The sequence below is a fragment of the Natrix helvetica genome (genome assembly GCF_964273705.1).
Source record: "Natrix helvetica genome assembly, chromosome: Z".
Classification (NCBI taxonomy): Eukaryota; Metazoa; Chordata; class Lepidosauria; order Squamata; family Natricidae; genus Natrix; species Natrix helvetica.
In genome coordinates this window covers 136812350-136821449 of record NC_138554.1, presented here as the reverse complement: position 1 = coordinate 136821449, position 9100 = coordinate 136812350, and positions in this window count along the sequence as shown.

The following is a 9100-nucleotide window of genomic DNA, read 5'->3' as shown; positions in this document are numbered from 1 at the left end:
CCCTGCAGGTAATGCTTGACTTACCAACTATTTGTTCAGTGAACATTTGAAGTGACAACACTACTGAAAAAAGTGACTTAGGGCCATTCCTCGAACTTACAACCGTTGCAGCATCCCCAAAGCGCATGCAGGGAAGGCTGAGCGCATGCGCGGACAGGGTGCTCGTGTGAGCATAGCGAGCGAGTGCTCACATTTGTGAATCGGTAGGGAAGGTAAGGGATGCTTAAGAACCATTGCAGCATCACACCATTCATGTGGACAATATGCCAGCATCCCAAAACTGCCAGGCAATGTGACTAATAGTGATCACATGACCATGCTCCCTGTGATGTCATAACCGTGAGACCATGGTCACATGACCACAGGCCCTCTATGAGGACTGGAACTTTGAGGACCGGTTGTTACATCCATTTTTTTTCAGTACCGTCGTACTTTAAAACAATCACTGAATGAATGGATGTAAGCTGAGAACTACCGGTACAAATAGAACTTACAACAGTTCATTTAGTGACCGTTCAAAGTTACAACAGCCCTGAAAAAAAGTGACTTATGACTGTTTTTCACACTTACAACTGTTGCAGCATCCCCCATACGCCCGTGGTCAAAATTCGGATGCTTAGCAACTGACTCGTGTTTATGACCGTTGCAGTGTCCCAGAGTCAATGGGGAAGACAGATTCACTTAACAACCATGATACAAACTTAACAACTGCAGTTGATTAATTTAATAACTGTGGCAAGAAAGGTCATAATATGGTGAAAATTCACTTAACAACAGAAATGTTGGGCTCAGTTATGGTTGTAAATATATCCCTGTATATATATACCTGTATATCCCATTTTTGCTATCAAATCAAAGGCTTGCTTTTAATTCTGAAATCTAAGGATTTATTTGTTTGTAAAAATTTATTTACCCCAAGGTAACTCCAGCGGCTTACAATACTAAAAAGATAAAACTGTATAAAACCTAATGATATAAATTCAGCACTATAAGATCAGTCCAATTTTCCTCTCTTCTTGGAATTGTCTCTAAATTCCTGGAACTGGTAAAGTTTCTTTTTCTAAAACAAAACAAAACCTGAGGGAGAGAGAGAAATAAAACAACTTTGCACAATTGTCGAGAACAAGGGGATTCCTGTCAAAATTGGCCATGTGCCCAAATGGGAACACAGGAAAGTGAAAGCAGACGAAACTTGACGGGTTTTGAACTCGGCCACATCTTGACTACGCACAAAAAGTAATTGAATTAAAAATGAGTGTTATTGTTCTTTTATTTCCATGCCTAATCTGAGATTTTCCTACTGGGATAGTAGGAAATTTTCCTTAAATGGGACATTGTGCTGTTTGATCTCAGAGACGATGATGATAATATTGATAGGGATGATTATAACAATTCTCTTCTTGTTTTACTTCATCTTCATCCTCTTCCTCTCCCTCTTCCCCTCCTCCTCCTCTTCCTCCTCCTCCTCTTCTTCTTTTCTCCCCCTCCTCCTTCCTCTTCCATTCCTCCTCCTCCTTCGTCTGTTCTTCTTCTTCTCCTCCTCCTCCTCCCTCCTCCTCCTCCTCCTCTTCCTCCTTCCTCCTTCCTTTTCCCCTCCTCCTCCTCCTCCTCCTCCTCCTCCTCCTCCTCCTCCTCCTCCTCCTCCTCCTTTCTAGCCACTGTCTATCCAAAGGAGGACAGAGGCCTCTTCCACATATTTCCAACCCATATGTTCCTGAGCTTTCTTTTGCCAATTGGGCTCACAATACTTGTTGATGTCGTTGATACACCTTGTTTTAGGTCTCTTTCGTGGACACATTTTTAAAAATCAAATGGTGGCAAAATCATGTGATTTACAACCGCACTGACTTACGACCATCCCAATTGTGGTCGTAAGCCAAGGGCCACCTGCCTTGCAAGCAACGTTCACAGCCGCTTGTGAAGAAAGTACCACCAAAATCTTTTCCTGCCTTGCTCCAATTTGTGTCCTGCCAAGTGAGAAGGATCCCTATTCAACGTTCTGCCCAGGGTGCATTTTTAGATGGTTCAAATATGCTTGTCACACATTCCTCAATTGCCGTGATGTATCCTGACGACGAAATAGCAAACATGCTCATTGCAGAGTAAGGTAAAGCTAAAGATTCCCCTCGCACATCTGTGCTAGTCGCTCCTGACTCTAGGGGGTGGTGCTCATCTCCGTTTCAAAGCCAAAGAGCCAGCGCTGTCCAAAGACGTCTCCGTGGTCATGTGGCCGGCATGACTCAATGCCGAAGACGCACGGAACTCTGTTACCTTCCCACCAAAGGTGGATCCTATTTTTCTACCTGCATTTTTACCTGCTTTTGAACTGCTAGGTTGGCAGAAGCTGGGACAAGTAACGGGAGCTCACTCCATTATGCGACGCTAGGGATTCGAACTACCGAACTGCCAACTTTCTGATCGACAAGCTTAGCCTCTTAGCAACTGAGCCACCGTGTCCCTCTCAGGGATTGCAGGGAGAATGCCCTAAATAGGAATCCCGTCACAGTTTCTTGCACATAGTTTGGGCCCTCTGAGGAAGAAAATTCCACGCAATCAATTTTCCAACATTCGTGTGGATTTCACAGCTTATGCAGGTGGTCCTTGATTTACAACAGTTCACTGAATGACTGTTCAAAGTTACGTCATTGAAAAAAAGGTATTTATGACCATTCCCCACACTTATGACTGTCATAACATCCCCAAGCATTTGATCAAAGTTCAGACGCTTAGCAAGGGGTTCATATTTAGAACGGTTGCAGCGTTCCGGAGTCACATGACCCTCTTTTGGGGATCTACTGACAAGCAAAGTCAATGGATTCATTTTACAACCATTTTACTTAACTTACCAGCTGCAGTGATTCACTTAAATGAGATTAAATTAGGTGCAGCTCTTAAATGAGTCACACCTAACGTGCTCTTTGTCAGGGGAAATTTCACCCTGAGCTAACCAGGTCTAGAATCGATGGCTTTCCAAACAGCATATCTTCAGAAAAAGCGAAAGTAAGATCCAATAACAAGTTCTAATTAAAACAAAACTTTTAATATGAAAATAAGAAAATAAAACAAATCTATCTAATTGTTACATTTTGGCAAGAGCAATTGTCGTCCACCTTCTTGGCAGACGAACAGAAGATCAAGAGGGAAGAAGTCTCTGGAATGTGTGATGTATATGAAACGTGTTAAGAAGCATGCACAGTAAATCATTGCTGATAAGGGCCCATGACCTGCCCAGTAACTTTTCAGTTCAGCTAGCAAACAATTAACGCAGTGACACTCTTTTGGCCCATGTTTGTTAAGAGAATCATTGCAGCTGTTAAGTGAATCACGTGGTCACTAAACAAATGAATCTGAATTCTGAGTCTGATGATCAGCCATGCTGACTGGGGAATTCTGGGAGTTGAGGTCCACCCATCTTAACGTTGGCTCAGGCCGAGAAACACTTTTCTCTGAGATTATTCATAGCATAAGCAATATGGAGGAAGATAAGCTTGTACAGGTAGTCCTTGACTTACAATAATTCATTTAATGACCGTTAAAACAGCACCAAAAAGTGACTTATGACTGTTTTGCAGCATCCCCATGATCAGGTGGTCAAAATGTGGAAATACATCTAATAATGTATAGTTAAAATTACAAGATGAAACAAAATAGGGGCACTTAATGATGTAAAAATATGTAACAGCATGATGAAGATAGCAGGAAGTTTGAATCCGTCTTGCACTGCGTCCAAAAAAGAGGTTGTTATGGGGGTGGGAGGAGAGGAAACAATTGGAATTCGTATAAAGGTATACCTTTAAAATAAAAACTAGCAATATGGAAAACATTTTTTTTGCTTCTTTCGTTGGGAATATAATTATCAATTGCATTGATATTAAATGGGGCTTGCTAAAAGGTGGAAAAACACCACATAAAATAGAGAATGGGAGAGAGATAAAGAGAGGGAAAGAGGGAGAAAGGAGACAGGAGAGAGGGAAGTAGAAGGGAAGGGAAGAGCAGGAGAGAGGGAAGGTGTGGGAAGAGAGGAGAAGAGAAGGAGAGAGCAAGGGGAAGTAGAGAAGAGAGAGGGGGTAGAGGGAAGAAAGAAGGTAGGAAGAAGAAGAAAAAGAAATAGACTATAATATGGTGTATGGAAAGCAGAAGAGCAAATAAAAATGGAAGAGGCTTAATGGCAAAAAGAATTTATATACTATTGAATACTCAAAAAATGTTTGTTAAGATGTATAGGTATGCTTTGGATTATATTATATGTATGTTGAAAAAAACTTTTCTAAATTAAAAAAAATTCAGATGCTTGGCAGCTGACTCATATTTATGACCTTTGCTGTGTCCCAGGTTCATGTGAGTCCCCTTTTGCTATCTTTTGACAAGCAAAGTCAAAGGGGAAGCTAGATTTACTTAACAACTGGGTTACTAACATATCAACAAGTGATTCACTAAACAACGGGATTCAGGAAAGGTGGTAAAATGGGGGCAAAACAAACTTAAGAAATGTCTCACTTAACAACGGACACTTTGGGCTCGGTCTTGGTCGTAAGTTGAGGACTGCCTGCACCTGAAACTAAATGCCAGGAGTTCCTGTCAGGAGGCGGTGTTTGGCATACTGCACACAACTCAACTGGTGTGGATGGCAGCCAGTTGGATGGTTTTAAAAGGAGAAGGAACAGCTTCTGAATTACTAATAAGTGATGCATCTTCAACAAGACAGCAGGACTTAAATGCCGCTTGCTGAGAAGTAGCTGCGGGAAATTGCTAAAGACAATTTGGAAATTGAGAGCTTTCCATATGCACCACAGTTGGTCACTTGAGGACACAAAATGTTGAATCGGTCTAGCTTTACTCCCTTTCTTCTCCTGTCTTATGGAGGGTAGAGGACAGAAACATCTGTTTAAGGATCCAATCTTAGCTGGTCAGAGGGACTAAAAGGTTTAATTTTTAAAACTTTCAGCCTCTTGCTGGAATCCATCCTCCCCACAGAATTTCTCTCTCTCCAGAATATAGAATAGGATAGGATAGGATAGGATAGGATAGGATGGGATGGGATGGGATGGGATGGGATGGGATAGAATAGAATAACAGAGTTAGAGGGGACCTTGGAGGTCCAACCCCCTGCTTAGGCCGGAAACCTTAAACTACTTCAGACAAATGGTTATCCAACATCTTCTTAAAAACTTCCAGTGTTGGAGCATTTACAACTTCTGGAGACAAGTTATTCCCTTGTTAATTAGTCTAACTGTCAGGAAATTTCTCCTCAGTTCTAAGTTGCTTCTCTCCTTGATTAGTTTCCACTCATTGCTTCTTGTTCTACCCTCGGGTGCTTTGGAGAATAGATTGACTCCCTCTTCTTTGGGGCAACCTCCGAGATATTAGAACACTGCTATCATGTCTCATGGGCACTAATCGAAGACCTCCAAGGTCCCTTCCAATTCTGTTATTCTATTAATTGTTCTCACTGTTCTCCTTAATTGCAGGTTGTTTCTGTCCTTGATTAGTTTCCATCCATTGCTTCTTACCCTGCCTTCAGTTGCTTTGGAGAATAGCTTGACTGCCTATTCTTTGTGGCAACCCCAGAGATATTGGAAGACTGCTATCATGTCTCCCCTAGTCCTTCTTTCTATTAAACTAGACATACCCAGTTCCTGCAACCGTTCTTCATATGTTTTAGTCTCCAGTCCCCTAATCATCTTTGTTGCTCTTCTCTGCACTCTTTCTAGAGTCTCCACATCTTTTTTACATCGTGGCAACCAGAACTGAATGCAGGATTCCAAGTGTGGCCTCACCAAGGCATTATAAAGTGGTATTAACACTTCACGTGATCTTGATTCTATCCCTCTGTTGATGCAGCCTAGAACTGTGTTGGCCTTTTTGGCAGTTGCTGTACACTGCTGGCTCATATTTTATGAGCCAGCATATTTACATGGAGCACTTGCAACCGTTGTATTTATATGGTGCCTGGTTGCATATGGCTTTCAGTTGTTAATTAGGGCATTGATGACTGTCAATTAAATCATTAATTGTTGTTTCCTTGTGCTGCCATGCCCTCGGCTCTTAAGAACCTGGTAAGCTATAAATAAATCAGCAATCCTATTGACTGGCAAAGGGCACGTTTCTAGGCTTCAGTGATTTCTCTGGCTATTTTTGTCCCTGCTCGGCCAACAATCATAGTAGCTGCAAAATTGGATATGTCTCCTTATTCATTGCAATTTGAAGCTATCAATGAGTTCGTGTCTCCTTATCTAACCACTCACCACAATCTGGTGGTTAGCTTCCTCCCCATTTGTTTACTAAGTCACAAGAGCAATCCATGCAGGAAATCCAGGAAATCACATTAGAAAAATTTGTTAAGACTAAGACGAAAACAAAATTACAAAACTATTACATCTCCAAGGCTCACCAGAAACGGGAAAGCAGGGCGTGTTTCTGATCCCATTGACTAGGGAAGTATACCTGGTGGGACCATGAAAAAGGACCTTCTTAGTGGTAGTCCCTTCTTTATAAAAATACCCTCCTCCCTGGGGTAGGAAGGATGGAGTAGGGGTTTTTAATGGGTTATTAATTATATGATGGATTTTTTAAAATATGCAAACTGCCTAGAGTCACCTTTGTGTGAGTTGAGCAGCTATATAAATCTGTTTAATTTACAATCAGAATAGAGCTGGAAGGGACCTTGGAGGTCTTCTAATCCAGCCTCCTGCTCAAGCAAGAGACTCTATAGCAGGGGTGGCGAACAAGTTCGACAAAAAGAGCCAAAATTTTAAACTGTGAGAGTCAGAGAGCCACACCACGCACTCCCTTTCGGCGCTAAACCCGGAAGTACGGTCTTGCCCCGCCCCTGGCGACGCGACGACGCTTGCCTGCGCTCTACCAGCTCGGCTGGGAATGGAGACGTTTCCTCAGCGGAGCGGAGCGCCTGAAAGGGACGCAGGCTCAGCCTGCCAGGCTGCCACCACTCCACTGAAGACACTGCTGAGCAGAGAAACGTCTCCGTTCCCAGCCGAGCTGGTGGAGCGCAGGCAAGCGTCGTCGCGTCGCCAGGGGCGGGGCAAGACCGTACTTCCGGGTTTAGCGCCGAAAGGGACAAAATCCAAACTTGGCAAAGAGCCACAGTATACAAAATAATGATAAGAGGCAAAGAGCCGCATTCATTTTGGCCGGGAGCCGCATGCAGCTCGAGAGCCGCGTGTTCGCCACCCCTGCTCTATAGCATCTCAGACAGATGGCTGCCCAGTCTCTTCTTAAAAACCTCCGGTGATGAAGCACCCACAACGTCTGAATTGTTCCACTGGTAAAAAAGATGTTGAGACTCTAGAAAGAATACCAAGAAGAGCCACAAAGATGATTAGGGGACTAGAGCCTAAAACATCCGAAGAACGGTTGCAGGAACTGGGTATGTCTAGTTTAATGAAAATAAGGACTAGGGGAGACATGATAGCAGTGTTCCAATATCTCAGGGGTTGCCCCAAAGAAGAGGGAGTCAAACTATTCTCCAAGGGACCTGAGGGCAGAACAAGAAGCAATGGGTGGAAACTAATCAAGGAGAGAAGCAACTTAGAACTGAGGAGAAACTTCCTGACAGGTAGAACAATTAATCAGTGGAACAGAAGTTGCCTCCAGAGGTTGTGAATGCCCCAACACTGGGGTTTTTTAAAGAAAGATTGGCCAACCATTTGTCTGAAATTGTATAGGGCTTCCTGCCCTTGCGGGGGGGGGGGAGTTGGACTAGAAGACCTCCAAGGTCCCTTCCAATTCTGTTATTCTATTAATTGTTCTCACTGTTAGGAAGTTTCTCCTTAATTCCCAATTGCTTCTGTCTTTTAGGTTCCATGCATTGTTTCTTATCTTTCCTTCTGGTGCTTTGCAGAAATGGTTGACACCCCCCCTTTTCTTTGGGTAGCCCCTCAAATACTGGAATACTGCTATCGTCCCCCCCCCCAGACCTTCTTTTCTCTAGACTAGCCATTCTCAAATCCTGTAACCGTTCTTCGTGTGTTTTCGTCTTCCAGGTCTTTGATCATCCTAGTGTTTCTGTGTGTTTTTTCCAAAATCTCAACATCTTTTTTTTTTTTGGTAACGTGGTGGCCAAAATAAGTAAATACACAAATAAACGAAACGCGAATTGCATGAAGCCACCCAGTTCACTGGAAATTCCTCCGATGTACACCGAAAGTGAAATCCTTTGCCTTAGTTTTGCATCAAACTTTGCAAGTTGCGTGAAAACCCTTGGAGGTGCTTTGAGGACAGCGTCCAAGGTGCGCAGCAGGGTGTGGAGGCCATTGGAGACCTGAGCTTTTAGTCTGCGCAACTTTTCATGAAAGACAAAGCCAATTATTATTGCGGCTGACGCTTCTCTGAGTCGGTAAGACTTGCTACTCATCAATGCAGGTTGCATTGTTTTCTGACGCCAAGTAGCAATTTAGACTGGAGCCCTGAAAATTTCCATCAAATGCCTACGCCTGAATAATTTCTCCTGCGCACTGGTTCTCTCTCTCTCTCTCTCTCTCTCTCTCTCTCTCTCTCTCTCTCTCTCTCTCTCTCTCTCTCTTTATTTCTTTTTTTCCGGCTCAAGCCACCTGGCAGTAGCTGCATCCATTTTCTAATTCACTGGTTTAGTGAGTGTTTATTTGGCAAAGGTCTTATGTACACTGGACATGGACCTATTTCCTCACCTTTGCAGGAATAGTTCTTTGCAAAGCAAACCCACAAGGTGCAGGCTGCAGCACCATATTTATAGAAGCGAGGAGGAGGAGGAGGAGGAGGAGGAGGAGGAGATGGTGATATCCATTCAACCATGTCCGAATCTATGGGCCAGGTCTCTCTTCCGATCTTGCAATGCTTGTTTTGAGTTGTTCTGTGCTCTGGATGGTGTCAGCTTTGAGGGCGTCCAGCCACCGTGTTCTTGGGAGGCCTTTTACCACTCACTTTTCCCAACATAATTTCTTTCTCCAGTGAATTCCCCTGCATGACGTGGCCAAAGCAAGTGAGACACAGCTTTGTGATTTTTGCCTTCCAGTGGCATATCTGGTGTTACGTACTCCAGGATTTGCTTGTTAATCACCTTTGCTGTCCAAAGAATACCCTGGAGTCTTCTCTAGCACCAAACCAA